The following is a 20,608-nucleotide window of genomic DNA, read 5'->3' on the forward strand; positions in this document are numbered from 1 at the left end:
TGATCATTTTCACTGAGAGGATAGGATGAAGCCATTGACAAGGGTGATGCCTCCAGACGATTAGCCGTGCCGTGACAGGGCATTGGATCATTTTCCCGAGAGATGACCGAAAGTAGCCGTTGACAATGGTGATGTATCACATAAAGCCAGCCATGGAAAGGAGTAAGACTGATTGGATGAAGATAGCAGGAAAGCAGAGGTTCAGAGGAACGAAAGCATCTCCATTCGCTTATCTGAAATTCTCACCAATGAATTACATAAGTATTTCTATCCCTATTCTATTAATTATAATTCGAAAACACCATTATCAATTTATATCTGCCTAACTGAGATTTGCAAGGTGACCATAGCTTGCTTCATACCAACAATCTCCGTGGGATTCGACCCTTACTCACGTAAGGTATTACTTGGACGACTCAGTGCACTTGCTGGTCAGTTACACGGAGTTGTGAACCATGGTGTTGGCATCATGTTTTTGGTGCCATTACCAGGGAAAGAAAGAGCAATGAATTTTACGAAATTAAAGTGTAATCACGATTCCGCGTACCAGTTGTCGAGTTGATGAGTGCAAACGGCATGGTACCAGATATTTGGACTTATAATATAATCATGAGGGGTTTGTGCGATGAGGGGAAGGTCAAGGAGGCGATTAGCCTTAGGGATGATATGGAGAGCCTGAGGGTGATGCCGGATGAGGTTACCTACAATACTCTGATTGACGGGTGTTTCCAGTGGCGGGGGAGTGTGGAGGCATTCAAGTTGGTTGAGAAAATGAAGGGAAAGGGAGTCAAGCCGAACGCGGTGACTCACAATATAATGGTGAAGTGGTACTGTAAGGAAGGTAAGATGGATGAAGCCGGCTGTGTCGTGGCAAAGATAGTAGAGAGTGGGTTTTCACCGGACTGTTTTACTTATAATACTATGATCAATGGTTATTGTAAAGCAGGAAATCTGGGAGAAGCTTTTAAGATGATGGATGAAATGGGGAGGAAAGGTTTAAAGATGGATACTTTTACTCTGAACACTATAGTGAACAAATTGTGCATGGAGAAGCTACTCAAAGAGGCATACGAGTTGACTGTGAAGGCCGCAAAGCGAGGTTATATTCTCGATGAGGTAACCTATGAAACTCTAATCATGGGATACTTTAAAAATGATCAAACAAACAACACTCTGAAGCTTTGGGATGAGATGAAGGAGAAGGGGATCATTTCTAGTGTTGTCACTTATAATACTATAATTAGGGGGTTGTGTCATTCTTTAAAAACTGATCAGGCTATAGATAAATTGAATGAGCTTTTAGATAAAGGTTTGGCCACCGATGAAGCTACGTGTAACATAATTATCCATGGTTTCTGCTGGGAGGGAGCAGCGGAGAAAGCATTCTTGTTCTATAACAGAATGGTTGAGAACTCATTCAAGCCTGATGTTATTACATGTAACATTCTTCTTCGAGGGCTTTGCAAACATGGTATGTTCGAGAAGGCCTTTAATTTATTTAACACATGGATCATTAAAGGTAAGCCCATTGATGCAGTTACGTACAACACGTTGATTTCTGTCCTTTGCAAAGAAGGGAAACTTGATGAAGCATTTGACCTCATGACTGAGATGGAGAAGAAAAAATTGGGGCCAGACCGATATACTTATACTGCCATCATTGGTGCACTTACTCATGCTGGGAGAATTGAGAAAGCAAAGAAATTCATGTCAAAACTCCTATAGACAAGTCCAAATATGATAAGTGAAGACACTTCACAAATTCTTGGTTCAGGCGACATGGATTACTCAGAACAGATAACTAATTTTTGTACTCAAGGGAAGTACAAAGCGGCAATGAAACTATTTCAAGAATCAAAGTAAAAAGGAGTTAGTTTGCATAAATCTGCATATATCAAGTTAATGGATGGGCTATTGAAGAGGCGAAAAAGCATATCGAAGGCCTCCTTATCAGATTGACACAATAAATTTAAATTGGCATTTAAATTCCTGATGTTCATCATGTTGAACCCATTTTATTGGTGGTTTTGCTGTGATGACGATCCATTATTTCATGTAAGTATCCAATTTTCCAACATTATATTAGATTTTGTGGCGTTTGTAAACTGTGACTGTGTAATCAATATTTTTTTCCCTGGTAATTATTATGGATGGTATCCATAGTTAAAGGTTAGAGAAAGTTATTCATGTCCTCAAGAGATGTTTTATATGCTTTATTATCTGCACAAACAGAGTGTTACTTTAATAGAAATTATAGATCTATTCTCACAATGAAATCCTTTGTGCAACAAACATGTTAGGGGATCTGAACAGAGTCCACTTATTTTTTTATTGTTTTAAATGATAATAAGAGCAAACTACCATTTAAAATAAGGTGCATTCTGTTTTAGCGGGATTTCTTGAAGGATCAGAAGGTCCTTGGTTCTTATCCAATCTGTTGCCTACCCAGCATGGTCCGTGTATTGAATTTCACCTTGTTTGTTCATAAATACAATCGTCAGTCCGTCTGATTTTATTTTGTGTAGCCATAAAAATACTGTATTCTGCTTTTCATGTTTGACTGGATCATTTTATTTTAGCTGTCTTCTATATGGTTGACTTAATTTTTCTATTTTTAAGATATAAAGTAATAAAATAAAAAACAATTAAATTGAAAAAATAAAATAAGGAAAGCAGCTCCTTCCCCGTTTAGCTGATTACTACCCTAAACCCTAACGCGATAAAAATGACCACCACCAATGACGCAGCAGCCGCTGCAGCCTCATCGGAAGCTCAGCTGCTGAAAACGGTGACCACCATCCTCACCAGCCACCCTGACCCCTACTCCGCGCTCAAACCCTTAATCCAAAATCTCACCCTCCCCACGGTGCTTTCCGTCCTCTCCTCCACCCAACTCCACCGCACCAACTCCGCCACCCTCCTCTCCTTGTTCCACATCCTTCGCCACTCTCCCCACCCTTCTCTCTCCTCCTCCCCTGAGCCCCTCCTCGCCCTCCTCCCGGCCCTCCTCGTCCACCGCCGCTAGTCCTCCGCCTGCACCCTCCTCCTCAACTTCATCTCCTCCGACCACCCCCGCCACTCCCTCCACCAGCTCCCCCTCCGCCGGCCCCGTCTCCCACATCCACTCCTCGACACCTCCCTCTCTGCCTACGCCCTCTCCGACCACTCTGACCTCGCCTTCCAGCTCTTCAACAAGATGAAGCGCCTCCGTATTAAACCCAACCTCCTCACCTGCCACTCCCTCCTCTCTTCCCTTGTCCGCCGCCACCCTCATTCCTCCCACTCCATTCACCTCTCCAAACAAGTCTTTAACAATTCCATTAAGCTCGGTATAACCCCAAACACCACCACCTTCAACATCTTGATCCATGGTTCTTGTCTTGATAATAATTTTAATGATGCTCTTAGCTTAATGAACCAAATGACTGATTTTGCTTGTTCTCCTGATAATATCACTTACAATACTATTCTTGATGCATAAGGGCCAATTGAGTAAGGTTAGGGAGATTTTGCTAGAGATGAAAGGTAGCGGGGTTTCCCCAAATAAGAACACCTACAAAATCTTGGTTCATGGCTATTGTAAGTTGAGGTGGTTGAAGGAGGCTGCCGAGGTTGTCGAGTTGATGAGTGCAAACGACGTGGTACCAGATATTTGGACTTATAATACAATCATGAGGGGTTTGTGTGACGAGGGGAAGGTCAAGGAGGCGATTAGCCTTAGGGATGATATGGAGAGCCTGAGGGTGATGCCGGATGAGGTTACCTACAATACTCTGATTGACGGGTGTTTTCAGTGGCGGGGGAGTGTGGAGGAATTCAAGTTGGTTGAGGAAATAAAGGGAAAGAGAGTCAAGCCGAACGCGGTGACTCACAATATAATGGTGAAGTGGTACTGTAAGGAAGGTAAGATGTATGAAGCCGGCTGTGTCGTGGCAAAGATGGTAGAGATTGGGTTTTCACCGGACTGTTTTACTTATAATACAATGATCAATGGTTATTGTATAGCAGGAAATCTAGGAGAAGCTTTTAAGATGATGGATGAAATGGGGAGGAAAGGTTTAAAGATGGATACTTTTACTCTGAACACTATAGTGCACAAATTGTGCGTGGAGAAGCTACTCAAAGAGGCATACGAGTTGACTGTGAAGGCCGCAAAGCGAGGTTATATTCTCGATGAGGTAACCTATGGAACTCTAATCATGGGATACTTTAAAAATGATCAAACAAACAACGCTCTGAAGCTTTGGGATGAGATGAAGGAGAAGGGGATCATTTCTAGTGTTGTCATATAATACTATAATTAGGGGGTTGTGTCATTCATTAAAAACTGATCAGGCTATAGATAAATTGAATGAGCTTTTAGATAAAGGTTTGGCCACCGATGAAGCTACGTGTAACATAATTATTCATGGTTTCTGCTGGGAGGGAGCAGCGGAGAAAGCATTCTTGTTCTATAACAGAATGGTTGAGAACTCATTCAAGCCTGATGTTATTACATGTAACATTCTTCTTCGAGGGCTTTGCAAACATGGTATGTTCGAGAAGGCCTTTAATTTATTTAACACAAGGATCATTAAAGGTAAGCCCATTGATGCAGTTACGTACAACACGTTGATTTCTGTCCTTTGCAAAGAAGGGAAACTTGATGAAGCATTTGACCTCATGACTGAGATGGAGAAGAAAAAATTGGGGCCAGACCGATATACTTATGCTGCCATCATTGGTGCACTTACTCATGCTGGGAGAATTGAGAAAGCAAAGAAATTCATGTCAAAACTCCTATAGACAAGTCCAAATATGATAAGTGAAGACACTTCACAAATGCTTGGTTCAGGCGACATGGATTACTCAGAACAGATAACTAATTTTTGTACTCAAGGGAAGTACAAAGCGGCAATGAAACTATTTCAAGAATCAGAGTAAAAAGGAGTTAGTTTGCATAAATCTGCATATATCAAGTTAATGGATGGGCTATTGAAGAGGAGAAAAAGCATGTCGAAGGCCTCTTTATCAGATTGACACAATAAATTTAAATTGGCATTTAAATTCCTGATGTTCATCATGTTGAACCCATTTTATTGGTGGTTTTGCTGTGATGACGATCCATTATTTCATGTAAGTATCCAATTTTCCAACATTATATTAGATTTTGTGGCGTTTGTGAACTGTGACTGTGTAATCAATATTTTTTTCCCTGGTAATTATTATGGATGGTATCCATACTTAAAGGTTAGAGAAAGTTATTCATGTCCTCAAGAGATGTTTTATATGCTTTATTATCTGCACAAACAGAGTGTTACTTTAATAGAAATTATAGATCTATTCTCACAATGAAATCCTTTGTGCAACAAACATGTTAGGGGATCTGAACAGAGTCCACTTATTTTTTTATTGTTTTAAATGATAATAAGAGCAAACTACCATTTAGAATAAGGTGCATTCTGTTTTAGCGGGATTTCTTGAAGGATCAGAAGGTCCTTGGTTCTTATCCAATCTGTTGCCTACCCAGCATGGTCCGTGTATTGAATTTCACCTTGTTTGTTCATAAATACAATCGTCAGTCCGTCTGATTTTATTTTGTGTAGCCATAAAAATACTGTATTATGCTTTTCATGTTTGATTGGATCATTTTATTTTAGCTGTCTTCTATATGGTTGACTTAATTTTTCTATTTTTAAGATATAAAGTAATAAAATAAAAAATAATTAAATTGAAAAAATAAAATAAGGGAAGCAACTCCTTCCCCGTTTAGCTGATTACCACCTTAAACCCTAATGCGATAAAAATGACCACCACCACCGACGCAGCAGCCGCCGCAGCATCATCGGAAGCTCAGCTGCTGAAAACGGTGACCACCATCCTCACCAGCCACCTTGACCCCCACTCCGCGCTCAAACCCTTAATCCAAAATCTCACCCTCCCCACGGTGCTTTCCGTCCTCTCCTCCACCCAACTCCACCGCACCCACTTCGCCACCCTCCTCTCCTTCTTCCACATCCTTCGCCACTCTCCCTACCCTTCTCTCTCCTCCTCCCCTGAGCCCCTCCTCGCCCTCCTCGCCGGCTTCCTCGTCCACCGCCACTACTCCTCCACCAGCTCCCTCCTCCTCAACTTAATCTCCTCCGACCACCCCCGCCACTCCCCCTCTGCCGCCCCCGTCTCCCGCAGCCAATCTTCGACACCTCCCTCTCTGCCTACGCCCTTTCCGACCACCCCGACCTCACCTTCCAGCTCTTCAACAAGATGAAGCGCCTCCGTATTAAACCCAACCTCCTCACCTGCCACTCCCTCCTCTCCTCCCTTGTCCGCCGCCACCCTCATTCCTCCCACTCCATTCACCTCTCCAAACAAGTCTTTGATGATTCTCTTAAGCTCGGTATAACCCCAAACACCACCACCTTCAACATCTTGATCCATGGTTCTTGTCTTGATAATAATTTTAATGATGCTCTTAGCTTAATTAACCAAATTACTGATTTTGCTTGTTCTCCTGATAATATCACTTACACTACTATTCTTGATGCATAAGGGCCAATTGAGTATGGTTAGGGAGGTTTTGCTAGAGATGAAAGGTAGCGGGATTTCCCCAAATAGGAACACCTATAATAGCTTGGTTCATGGCTATTGTAAGTTGAGGTGGTTGAAGGAGGCTGAAGGAGGCGATTAGCCTTAGGGATGATATGGAGAGCTTGAGGGTGATGCCGGATGAGGTTACCTACAATACTCTGATTGACGAGTGTTTTCAGTGGCGGGGGAGTGTGGAGGCATTTTAGTTGGTTGAGGAAATGAAGGGAAAGGGAGTCAAGCCGAACGCGGTGACTCACAATATAATGGTGAAGTGGTACTGTAAGGAAGGTAAGATGGATGAAGCCGGCTGTGTCGTGGCAAAGATGGTAGAGAGTGGGTTTTCACCGGACTATTTTACTTATAATACTATGATAAATGGTTAATGTAAAGAAGGAAATCTGGGAGAAGCTTTTAAGATGATGGATGAAATGGGGAGGAAAGGTTTAAAGATGGATACTTTTACTCTGAACACTATAGTGCACAAATTGTGCGTGGAGAAGCTACTCAAAGAGGCATACGAGTTGACTGTGAAAGCCGCAAAGCGAGGTTATATTCTCGATGAGGTAACCTATGGAACTCTAATCATGGGATACTTTAAAAATGATCAAACAAACAACGCTCTGAAGCTTTGGGATGAGATGAAGGAGAAGGGGATCATTTCTAGTGTTGTCACTTATAATACTATAATTAGGGGGTTGTGTCATTCTTTAAAAACTGATCAGGCTGTAGATAAATTGAATGAGCTTTTAGATAATGGTTTGGCCACCGATGAAGCTACGTGTAACATAATTATTCATGGTTTCTGCTGGGAGGGAGCAGTGGAGAAAGCATTCTTGTTCTATAACAGAATGGTTGAGAACTCATTCAAGCCTGATGTTATTACATGTAACATTCTTCTTCGAGGGATTTGCAAACATGGTATGTTCGAGAAGGCCTTTAATTTATTTAAGACATGGATCATTAAAGGTAAGCCCATTGATGCAGTTACGTACAACACGTTGATTTCTGTCCTTTGCAAAGAAGGGAAACTTGATGAAGCATTTGACCTCATGACTGAGATGGAGAAGAAAAAATTGGGGCCAGACCGATATACTTATACGGCCATCATTGGTGCACTTACTCATGCTGGGAAAATTGAGAAAGCAAAGAAATTCATGTCAAAACTCCTAGAGACAAGTCCAAATATGATAAGTGAAGACACTTCACAAATGCTTGGTTCAGGCGACATGGATTACTTAGAACAGATAACTAATTTTTGTACTCAAGGGAAGTAGAAAGCGGCAATGAAACTATTTCAAGAATCAGAGTAAAAAGGAGTTAGTTTGCATAAATCTGCATATATCAAGTTAATGGATGAGCTATTGAAGAGGCGAAAAAGCATATCGAAGGCCTCCTTATCAGATTGACACAATAAATTTAAATTGGCATTTAAATTCCTGATGTTCATCATGTTGAACCCATTTTATTGGTGGTTTTGCTGTGATGACGATCCATTATTTCATGTAAGTATCCAATTTTCTAACATTATATTAGATTTTGAGGCGTTTGTAAACTGTGACTGTGTAATCAATATTTTTTTCCCTGGTAATTATTATGGATGGTATCCATAGTTAAAGGTTAGAGAAAGTTATTCATGTCCTCAAGAGATGTTTTATATGCTTTATTATCTGTACAAACAGAGTGTTGCTTTAATAGAAATTATAGATCTATTCTCACACTGCAATCCTTTGTGCAATAGACATGTTAGGGGATCTGAACAGAGTCCACTTGTTTTTTATTGTTTTAAATGATAATAAGAGCAAACTACCATTTAGAATAAGGTGCATTCTGTTTTAGCGATATTTCTTGAAGGATCAAAAGGTCATTGGTTCTTATCCAATCTGTTGCCTACCCAGCATGGTCCGTGTATTGAATTTCACCTTGTTTGTTCATAAATACAATCGTCAGTCCGTCTGATTTTATTTTGTGTAGCAATAAAAATACTGTATTCTGCTTTTCATGTTTGACTGGATCATTTTATTTTAGATGTCTTCTATATGGTTGACTTAATTTTTTTATTTTTAAGATATAAAGTAATAAAATAAAAAACAATTAAATTGAAAAAATAAAATAAGGGAAGCAGCTCCTTCCCCGTTTAGCTGATTACTACCCTAAACCCTAATGCGATAAAAATGACCACCACCAACGACGCAGCAGCCGCTGCAGCCTCATCGGAAGCTCAGCTGCTGAAAACGGTGATCACCATCCTCACCAGCCACCCTGACCCCTACTCCGCGCTCAAACCCTTAATCCAAAATCTCACCCTCCCCACGGTGCTTTCCGTCCTCTCCTCCACCCAACTCCACCGCACCAACTCCGCCACCCTCCTCTCCTTGTTCCACATCCTTCGCCACTCTCCCCACCCTTCTCTCTCCTCCTCCCCTGAGCCCCTCCTCGCCATCCTCCCGGCCCTCCTCGTCCACCACCGCTAGTCCTCCGCCTGCACCCTCCTCCTCAACTTCATCTCCTCCGACCACCCCCGGCACTCCCTCCACCAGCTCCCCCTCCGCCGCCCACGTCTCCCACATCCACTCCTCGACACCTCCCTCTCTGCCTACGCCCTCTCCGACCACTCTGACCTCGCCTTCCAGCTCTTCAACAAGATGAAGCGCCTCCGTATTAAAGCCAACCTCCTCACCTGCCACTCCCTCCTCTCTTCCCTTGTCCGCCGCCACCCTCATTCCTCCCACTCCATTCACCTCTCCAAACTAGTCTTTAACGATTCCCTTAAGCTCGGTATAACCCCAAACACCACCACCTTCAACATCTTGATCCATGGTTCTTGTCCTGATAATAATTTTAATGATGCTCTTAGCTTAATGAACCAAATGACTGATTTTGCTTGTTCTCCTGATAATATCACTTACAATACTATTCTTGATGCATAAGGGCCAATTGAGTAAGGTTAGGGAGGTTTTGCTAGAGATGAAAGGTAGCGGGGTTTCCCCAAATAAGAACACCTATAAAATCTTGGTTCATGGCTATTGTAAGTTGAGGTGGTTGAAGGAGGCTGCCGAGGTTGTCGAGTTGATGAGTGCAAACGACGTGGTACCAGATATTTGGACTTATAATACAATCATGAGGGGTTTGTGTGACGAGGGGAAGGTCAAGGAGGCGATTAGCCTTAGGGATGATATGGAGAGCCTGAGGGTGATGCCGGATGAGGTTACCTACAATACTCTGATTGACGGGTGTTTTCAGTGGCGGGGGAATGTGGAGGAATTCAAGTTGGTTGAGGAAATAAAGGGAAAGAGAGTCAAGCCGAACGCGGTGACTCACAATATAATGGTGAAGTGGTACTGTAAGTAAGGTAAGATGGATGAAGCCGGCTGTGTTGTGGCAAAGATGGTAGATAGTGGGTTTTCACCGGACTGTTTTACTTATAATACAATGATCAATGGTTATTGTATAGCAGGAAATCTAGGAGAAGCTTTTAAGATGATGGATGAAATGGGGAGGAAAGGTTTAAAGATGGATACTTTTACTCTGAACACTATAGTGCACAAATTGTGCGTGGAGAAGCTACTCAAAGAGGCATATGAGTTGACTGTGAAGGCCGCAAAGCGAGGTTATATTCTCGATGAGGTAACCTATGGAACTCTAATAATGGGATACTTTAAAAATGATCAAACAAACAACGCTCTGAAGCTTTGGGATGAGATGAAGGAGAAGGGGATCATTTCTAGTGTTGTCATATAATACTATAATTAGGGGGTTGTGTCATTCTTTAAAAACTGATCAGGCTATAGATAAATTGAATGAGCTTTTAGATAAAGGTTTGGCCACCGATGAAGCTACGTGTAACATAATTATTCATGGTTTCTGCTGGGAGGGAGCAGTGGAGAAAGCATTCTTGTTCTATAACAGAATGGTTGAGAACTCATTCAAGCCTGATATTATTACATGTAACATTCTTCTTCGAGGGCTTTGCAAACGTGGTATGTTCGAGAAGGCCTTTAATTTATTTAACACATGGATCATTAAAGGTAAGCCCATTGATGCAGTTACGTACAACACGTTGATTTCTGTCCTTTGCAAAGAAGGGAAACTTGATGAAGCATTTGACCTCATGACTGAGATGGAGAAGAAAAAATTGGGGCCAGACCGATATACTTATACTGCCATCATTGGTGCACTTACTCATGCTGGGAGAATTGAGAAAGCAAAGAAATTCATGTCAAAACTCCTATAGACAAGTCCAAATATGATAAGTGAAGACACTTCACAAATGCTTGGTTCAGGCGACATGGATTACTCAGAACAGATAACTAATTTTTGTACTCAAGGGAAGTACAAAGCGGCAATGAAACTATTTCAAGAATCAGAGTAAAAAGGAGTTAGTTTGCATAAATCTGCATATATCAAGTTAATGGATGGGCTATTGAAGAGGCGAAAAAGCATATCGAAGGCCTCCTTATCAGATTGACACAATAAATTTAAATTGGCATTTAAATTCCTGATGTTCATCATGTTGAAACCATTTTATTGGTGGTTTTGCTGTGATGACGATCCATTATTTCATGTAAGTATCCAATTTTCCAACATTATATTAGATTTTGTGGCGTTTGTAAACTGTGACTGTGTAATCAATATTTTTTTCCCTGGTAATTATTATGGATGGTATCCATACTTAAAGGTTAGAGAAAGTTATTCATGTCCTCAAGAGATGTTTTATATGCTTTATTATCTACACAAACAGAGTGTTACTTTAATAGAAATTATAGATCTATTCTCACAATGAAATCCTTTGTGCAACAAACATGTTAGGGGATCTGAACAGAGTCCACTTATTTTTTTATTGTTTTAAATGATAATAAGAGCAAACTACCATTTAGAATAAGGTGCATTCTGTTTTAGCGGGATTTCTTGAAGGATCAGAAGGTCCTTGGTTCTTATCCAATCAGTTGCCTACCCAGCATGGTCCGTGTATTGAATTTCACCTTGTTTGTTCATAAATACAATCGTCAGTCCGTCTGATTTTATTTTGTGTAGCCATAAAAATACTGTATTACGCTTTTCATGTTTGATTGGATCATTTTATTTTAGCTGTCTTCTATATGGTTGACTTAATTTTTCTATTTTTAAGATATAAAGTAATAAAATAAAAAACAATTAAATTGAAAAAATAAAATAAGGGAAGCAGCTCCTTCCCCGTTTAGCTGATTACTACCCTAAACCCTAATGCGATAAAAATGACCACCACCAACGACGCAGCAGCCACTGCAGCCTCATCGGAAGCTCAGCTGCTGAAAACGGTGACCACCTTCCTCACCAGCCACCCTGACCCCTACTCCGCGCTCAAACCCTTAATCAATAATCTCACCCTCCCCACGGTGCTTTCCGTCCTCTCCTCCACCCAACTCCACCGCACCAACTCCGCCACCCTCCTCTCCTTGTTCCACATCCTTCGCCACTCTCCCCACCCTTCTCTCTCCTCCTCCCCTGAGCCCCTCCTCGCCCTCCTTCCGGCCCTCCTCGTCCACCGCCGCTAGTCCTCCGCCTGCACCCTCCTCCTCAACTTCATCTCCTCCGACCACCCCCGCCACTCCCTCCACCAGCTCCCCCTCCGCCGCCCCCGTCTCCCACATCCACTCCTCGACACCTCCCTCTCTGCCTACGCCCTCTCCGACCATTCTGACCTCGCCTTCCAGCTCTTCAACAAGATGAAGCGCCTCCGTATTAAACCCAACCTCCTCACCTGCCACTCCCTCCTCTCTTCCCTTGTCTGCCGCCACCCTCATTCCTCCCACTCCATTCACCTCTCCAAACAAGTCTTTAACGATTCCCTTAAGCTCGGTATAACCCCAAACACCACCACCTTCAACATCTTGATCCATGATTCTTGTCTTGATAATAATTTTAATGATGCTCTTAGCTTAATGAACCAAATGTCTGATTTTGCTTGTTCTCCTGATAATATCACTTACAATACTATTCTTGATGCATAAGGGCCAATTGAGTAAGGTTAGGGAGGTTTTGCTAGAGATGAAAGGTAGCGGGGTTTCCCCAAATAAGAACACCTATAAAATCTTGGTTCATGGCTATTGTAAGTTGAGGTGGTTGAAGGAGGCTGCCGAGGTTGTCGAGTTGATGAGTGCAAACGACGTGGTACCAGATATTTGGACTTATAATACAATCATGAGGGGTTTGTGTGACGAGGGGAAGGTCAAGGAGGCGATTAGCCTTAGGGATGATATGGAGAGCCTGAGGGTGATGCCGGATGAGGTTACCTACAATACTCTGATTGACGGGTGTTTTCAGTGGCGGGGGAGTGTGGAGGAATTCAAGTTGGTTGAGGAAATAAAGGGAAAGAGAGTCAAGCCGAACGCGGTGACTCACAATATAATGGTGAAGTGGTACTGTAAGTAAGGTAGGATGGATGAAGCCGGCTGTGTCGTGGCAAAGATGGTAGAGAGTGGGTTTTCACCAGACTGTTTTACTTATAATACAATGATCAATGGTTATTGTATAGCAGGAAATCTAGGAGAAGCTTTTAAGATGATGGATGAAATGGGGAGGAAAGGTTTAAAGATGGATACTTTTACTCTGAACACTATAGTGCACAAATTGTGCGTGGAGAAGCTACTAAAAGAGGCATACGAGTTGACTGTGAAGGCCGCAAGGCGAGGTTATATTCTCGATGAGGTAACCTATGGAACTCTAATCATGGGATACTTTAAAAATGATCAAACAAACAACGCTCTGAAGCTTTGGGATGAGATGAAGGAGAAGGGGATAATTTCTAGTGTTGTCATATAATACTATAATTAGGGGGTTGTGTCATTCTTTAAAAACTGATCAGGCTATAGATAAATTGAATGAGCTTTTAGATAAAGGTTTGGCCACCGATGAAGCTACGTGTAACATAATTATTCATGGTTTCTGCTGGGAGGGAGCAGCGGAGAAAGCATTCTTGTTCTATAACAGAATGGTTGAGAACTCATTCAAGCCTGATGTTATTACATGTAACATTCTTCTTCGAGGGCTTTGCAAACATGGTATGTTCGAGAAGGCCTTTAATTTATTTAACACATGGATCATTAAAGGTAAGCCCATTGATGCAGTTACGTACAACACGTTGATTTCTGTCCTTTGCAAAGAAGGGAAACTTGATGAAGCATTTGACCTCATGACTGAGATGGAGAAGAAAAAATTGGGGCCAGACCGATATACTTATACTGCCATCATTGGTGCACTTACTCATGCTGGGAGAATTGAGAAAGCAAAGAAATTCATGTCAAAACTCCTATAGACAAGTCCAAATATGATAAGTGAAGACACTTCACAAATGCTTGGTTCAGGCGACATGGATTACTCAGAACAGATAACTAATTTTTGTACTCAAGGGAAGTACAAAGCGGCAATGAAACTATTTCAAGAATCAGAGTAAAAAGGAGTTAGTTTGCATAAATCTGCATATATCAAGTTAATGGATGGGCTATTGAAGAGGCAAAAAAGCATATCGAAGGCCTCCTTATCAGATTGACACAATAAATTTAAATTGGCATTTAAATTCCTGATGTTCATCATGTTGAACCCATTTTATTGGTGGTTTTGCTGTGATGACGATCCATTATTTCATGTAAGTATCCAATTTTCCAACATTATATTAGATTTTGTGGCGTTTGTAAACTGTGACTGTGTAATCAATATTTTTTCCCTGGTAATTATTATGGATGGTATCCATACTTAAAGGTTAGAGAAAGTTATTCATGTCCTCAAGAGATGTTTTATATGCTTTATTATCTGCACAAACAGAGTGTTACTTTAATAGAAATTATAGATCTATTCTCACAATGAAATCCTTTGTGCAACAAACATGTTAGGGGATCTGAACAGAGTCCACTTATTTTTTTATTGTTTTAAATGATAATAAGAGCAAACTACCATTTAGAATAAGGTGCATTCTGTTTTAGCGGGATTTCTTGAAGGATCAGAAGGTCCTTGGTTCTTATCCATTCTGTTGCCTACCCAGCATGGTCCGTGTATTGAATTTCACCTTGTTTGTTCATAAATACAATCGTCAGTCCGTCTGATTTTATTTTGTGTAGCCATAAAAATACTGTATTATGCTTTTCATGTTTGATTGGATCATTTTATTTTAGCTGTCTTCTATATGGTTGACTTAATTTTTCTATTTTTAAGATATAAAGTAATAAAATAAAAAATAATTAAATTGAAAAAATAAAATAAGGGAAGCAACTCCTTCCCCGTTTAGCTGATTACCACCTTAAACCCTAATGCGATAAAAATGACCACCATCACCGACGCAGCACCCGCCGCAGCCTCATCGGAAGCTCAGCTGCTGAAAACGGTGACCACCATCCTCACCAGCCACCCTGACCCCAACTCCGTGCTCAAACCCGTAATCCAAAATCTCACCCTTCCCACGGTGCTTTCCGTCCTCTCCTCCATCCAACTCCACCGCACCCACTCCGCCACCCTCCCCTCCTTCTTCCACATCCTTCGCCACTCTCCCCACCATTCTCTCTCCTCCTCCCCTGAGCCCCTCCTCGCCCTCCTCCCCGGCCTCCTCGTCCACCGCCACTAGTCCTCCACCAGCTCCCTCCTCTTCAACTTCATCTCCTCCGACCACCCCCGCCACTCCCCTTCCGCCGCCCCCGTCTCTCGCAGCCACTCCTCGACACCTCCCTCTCTGCCTACGCTCTCTCCGACCACCCCGACCTCACCTTCCAGCTCTTCAACAAGATGAAGCGCCTCCGTATTAAACCCAACCTCCTCACCTGCCACTCCCTCCTCTCCTCCCTTGTCCGCCGCCACCCTCATTCCTCCCACTCCATTCATCTCTCCAAACAAGTCTTTGACGATTCGCTTAAGCTGGGTATAACCCTAAACACCACCACCTTCAACATCTTGATCCATGGTTCTTGTCTTGATAATAATTTTAATGATGCTCTTAGCTTAATGAACCAAATTACTGATTTTGCTTGTTCTCCTGATAATATCACTTACAATACTATTCTTGATGCATAAGGGCCAATTGAGTAAGTTTAGGGAGGTTTTGCTAGAGATGAAAGGTAGCGGGATTTCCCCAAATAGGAACACCTATAATATCTTGGTTCAAGGCTATTGTAAGTTGAGGTGGTTGAAGGAGGCTGCCGAGGTTGTCGAGTTGATGAGTGCAAACGACGTGGTACCAGATATTTGGACTTATAATACAATCATGAGGGGTTTGTGTGACGAGGGGAAGGTCAAGGAGGCGATTAGCCTTAGGGATGATATGGAGAGCTTGAGGGTGATGCTGGATGAGGTTACCTACAACACTCTGATTGACGAGTGTTTTCAGTGGCGGGGGAGTGTGGAGGCATTTTAGTTGGTTGAGGAAATGAAGGGAAAAGGAGTCAAGCCGAACGCGGTGACTCACAATATAATGATGAAGTGGTACTGTAAGGAAGGTAAGATGGATGAAGTCGGCTGTGTCGTGGCAAAGATGGTAGAGAGTGGGTTTTCACCGGACTGTTTTACTTATAATTCTATGATAAATGGTTAATGTAAAGCAGGAAATCTGGGAGAAGCTTTTAAGATGATGGATGAAATGGGGAGGAAAGGTTTAAATATGGATACTTTTACTCTGAACACTGTAGTGCACAAATTGTGCGTGGAGAAGCTACTCAAAGAGGCATACGAGTTTACTGTAAAAGCCACAAAGCGAGGTTATATTCTCGATGAGGTAACCTATGGAACTCTAATCATGGGATACTTTAAAAATGATCAAACAAACAACGCTCTGAAGCTTTGGGATGAGATGAAGGAGAAGGGGATCATTTCTAGTGTTGTCACTTATAATACTATAATTAGGGGGTTGTGTCATTCTTTAAAAACTGATCAGGCTATAGATAAATTGAATGAGCTTTTAGATAATGGTTTGGCCACCGATGAAGCTACATGTAACATAATTATTCATAGTTTCTGCTGGGAGGGAGCAGTGGAGAAAGCATTCTTGTTCTATAACAGAATGGTTGAGAACTCATTCAAGCCTGATGTTATTACATGTAACATTCTTCTTCGAGGGCTTTGCAAACATGGTATGTTCGAGAAGGCCTTTAATTTATTTAAGACATGGATCATTAAAGGTAAGCCCATTGATGCAGTTACGTACAACACGTTGATTTCTGTCCTTTGTAAAGAAGGGAAACTTGATGAAGCATTTGACCTCATGACTGAGATGGAGAAGAAAAAATTGGGGCCAGACCGATATACTTATACGGCCATCATTGGTGCACTTACTCATGTTGGGAGAATTGAGAAAGCAAAGAAATTCATGTCAAAACTCCTAGAGACAAGCCCAAATATGATAAGTGAAGACACTTCACAAATGCTTGGTTCAGGCGACATGGATTACTTAGAACAGATAACTAATTTTTGTACTCAAGGGAAGTACAAAGCGGCAATGAAACTATTTCAAGAATCAGAGTAAAAAGGAGTTAGTTTGCATAAATCTGCATATATCAAGTTAATGGATGGGCTATTGAAGAGGCGAAAAATCATATCGAAGGCCTCCTTATCAGATTGACACAATAAATTTAAATTGGCATTTAAATTCCTAATGTTCATCATGTTGAACCCATTTTATTGGTGGTTTTGCTGTGATGACGATCCATTATTTCATGTAAGTATCCAATTTTCCAACATTATATTAGATTTTGTGGCATTTGTAAACTGTGACTGTGTAATCAATATTTTTTTCCCTGGTAATTATTATGGATGGTATCCATACTTAAAGGTTAGAGAAAGTTATTCATGTCCTCAAGAGATGTTTTATATGCTTTATTATCTGCACAAACAGAGTGTTGCTTTAATAGAAATTATAGATCTATTCTCACACTGCAATCCTTTGTGCAATAGACATGTTAGGGGATCTGAACAGAGTCCACTTGTTTTTTATTGTTTTAAATGATAATAAGAGCAAACTACCATTTAGAATAAGGTGCATTCTATTTTAGCGGGATTTCTTGAAGGATCAGAAGGTGCTTGGTTCTTATCCAATCTGTTGCCTACCCAGCATGGTCCGTGTATTGAATTTTACCTTGTTTGTTCATAAATACAATCGTCAGTCCGTCTGATTTTATTTTGTGTAGCTATAAAAATACTGTATTCTGCTTTTCTTGTTTGACTGGATCATTTTATTTTAGCTGTCTTCTATTTGATTGACTTAATTTTTCTATTTTTAAGATATAAGGTAATAAAATAAAAAACATTTAAATTGAAAAAATAAAATAAGGGAAGCAGCTCCTTCCCCGTTTAGCTGATTACTACCCTAAACCCTAATGCGATAAAAATGACCACCACCAACGACGCAGCAGCCGCTGCAGCCTTATCGGAAGCTCAGCTGCTGAAAACGGTGACCACCATCCTCACCAGCCACCCTGACCCCTACTCCGCGCTCAAACCCTTAATCCAAAATCTCACCCTCCCCACGGTGCTTTCCGTCTTCTCCTCCACCCAACTCCACCGCACCAACTCCGCTACCCTCCTCTCCTTGTTCCACATCCTTCGCCACTCTCCCCACCCTTCTCTCTCCTCCTCCCCTGAGCCCCTCCTCGCCCTCCTCCCGGCCCTCCTCGTCCACCGCCGCTAGTCCTCCGCCTGCACCCTCCTCCTCAACTTCATCTCCTCCGACCACCCCCGCCACTCCCTCCACCAGCTCCCCCTCCGCCGCCCTCGTCTCCCACATCCACTCCTCGACACCTCCCTCTCTGCCTACGCTCTCTCCGACCACCCCGACCTCACCTTCCAGCTCTTCAACAAGATGAAGCGCCTCCGTATTAAACCCAACCTCCTCACCTGCCACTCCCTCCTCTCCTCCCTTGTCCGCCGCCACCCTCATTCCTCCCACTCCATTCATCTCTCCAAACAAGTCTTTGACGATTCGCTTAAGCTCGGTATAACCCTAAACACCACCACCTTCAACATCTTGATCCATGGTTCTTGTCTTGATAATAATTTTAATGATGCTCTTAGCTTAATGAACCAAATTACTGATTTTGCTTGTTCTCCTGATAATATCACTTACAATACTATTCTTGATGCATAAGGGCCAATTGAGTAAGTTTAGGAAGGTTTTGCTAGAGATGAAAGGTAGCGGGATTTCCCCAAATAGGAACACCTATAATATCTTGGTTCAAGGCTATTGTAAGTTGAGGTGGTTGAAGGAGGCTGCCGAGGTTGTCGAGTTGATGAGTGCAAACGACGTGGTACCAGATATTTGGACTTATAATACAATCATGAGGGGTTTGTGTGACGAGGGGAAGGTCAAGGAGGCGATTAGCCTTAGGGATGATATGGAGAGCCTGAGGGTGATGCCGGATGAGGTTACCTACAATACTCTGATTGACGGGTGTTTTCAGTGGCGGGGGAGTGTGGAGGCATTCAAGTTGGTTGAGGAAATAAAGGGAAAGAGAGTCAAGCCGAACGCGGTGACTCACAATATAATGGTGAAGTGGTACTGTAAGGAAGGTAAGATGGATGAAGCCGGCTGTGTCGTGGCAAAGATGGTAGAGAGTGGGTTTTCACCGGACTGTTTTACTTATAATACAATGATCAATGGTTATTGTATAGCAGGAAATCTAGGAGAAGCTTTTAAGATGATGGATGAAATGGGGAGGAAAGGTTTAAAGATGGATACTTTTACTCTGAACACTATAGTGCACAAATTGTGCGTGAAGAAGCTACTCAAAGAGGCATACGAGTTGACTGTGAAGGCCGCAAAGCGAGGTAATATTCTCGATGAGGTAACCTATGGAACTCTAATCATGGGATACTTTAAAAATTATCAAACAAACAAAGCTCTGAAGCTTTGGGATGAGATGAAGGAGAAGGGGATCATTCCTAATGTTGTCACTTATAATACTATAATTAGGGGGTTGTGCCATTCTTTAAAAACTGATCAGGATGTAGAAAAACTAAATGAGCTTTTAGATAAAGGTTTGGCCACCGATGAAGCTACGTGTAACATAATTATTCATGGTTTCTGCTGGGAGGGAGCAGTGGAGAAAGCATTCTTGTTCTATAACAGAATGGTTGAGAACTCATTCAAGCCTGATGTTATTACATGTAACATTCTTCTTCGAGGGCTTTGCAAACATGGTATGTTCGAGAAGGCCTTTAATTTATTTAACACATGGATCATTAAAGGTAGGTCCATTGATACAGTTACGTACAACACGTTGATTTCTGTCCTTTGCAAAGAAGGGAAACTTGATGAAGCATTTGACCTCATGACTGAGATGGAGAAGAAAAAATTGGGGCCGGACCGATATACTTATACCGCCATCATTGGTGCACTTACTCATGCTGGGAGAATTGGGAAAGCAAAGAAATTCATGTCAAAACTCCTAGAGACAAGTCCAAATATGATAAGTGAAGACACTTCACAAATGCTTGGTTCAGGCGACATGGATTACTCAGAACAGATAACTAATTTTTGTACTCAAGGGAAGTACAAAGAGGCAATGAAACTATTTCAAGAATCAGAGTAAAAAGGAGTTAGTTTGCAAAAATCTACATATTTCAAGTTAATGGATGGGCTATTGAAGAGTCGAAAAATCATATCGAAGGCCTCCTTATCAGATTGACACAATAAATTTAAATTGGCATTTAAATTCCTGATGTTCATCATGTTGAACCCATTTTATTGGTGCTTTTGCTGTGATGACGATCCATTATTTCATATAAGTATCTAATTTTCCAACATTATATTAGATTTTGTGGCATTTGTAAACTGTGACTGTGTAATCAATATTTTTTTTCCTGGTAATTATTATGGATGATATCCATAGTTAAAGGTTAGAGAAAGTTATTTATGTCCTCAAGAGATGTTTTATATGCTTTATTATTTGCACAAACAGAGTGTTACTTTAATAGAAATTATAGATCTATTCTCACACTGCAATCCTTTGTGCAACAGACATGTTAGGGGATCTGAACAGAGTCCACTTATTTTTTTATTATTATAAATGATAATAAGAGCAAACTACCATTT

General features: G+C 41.6%; 6 pseudogenes; all 6 read left to right on the forward strand.

Annotated features, from left to right (window-relative positions):
- The first annotated feature begins 2,725 nt into the window (after positions 1 to 2,725).
- LOC148578628 (uncharacterized) lies at positions 2,726 to 5,019 on the forward strand (annotated as a pseudogene).
- Positions 5,020 to 5,785: 766 nt separating this feature from the next.
- On the forward strand, positions 5,786 to 7,973 carry LOC107612947 (uncharacterized; annotated as a pseudogene).
- A 765-nt stretch (positions 7,974 to 8,738) lies between these two features.
- LOC107612939 (uncharacterized) lies at positions 8,739 to 11,032 on the forward strand (annotated as a pseudogene).
- Positions 11,033 to 11,798: 766 nt separating this feature from the next.
- LOC110262407 (uncharacterized) lies at positions 11,799 to 14,092 on the forward strand (annotated as a pseudogene).
- Positions 14,093 to 14,857: 765 nt separating this feature from the next.
- On the forward strand, positions 14,858 to 17,140 carry LOC148578629 (uncharacterized; annotated as a pseudogene).
- Positions 17,141 to 17,905: 765 nt separating this feature from the next.
- LOC148578630 (uncharacterized) lies at positions 17,906 to 20,201 on the forward strand (annotated as a pseudogene).
- Positions 20,202 to 20,608: the final 407 nt, after the last annotated feature.

This window comes from Arachis ipaensis, chromosome B1, assembly GCF_059453495.1.
Source record: "Arachis ipaensis isolate K30076 ecotype BB chromosome B1, ASM5945349v1, whole genome shotgun sequence".
NCBI lineage: Eukaryota > Viridiplantae > Streptophyta > Magnoliopsida > Fabales > Fabaceae > Arachis > Arachis ipaensis.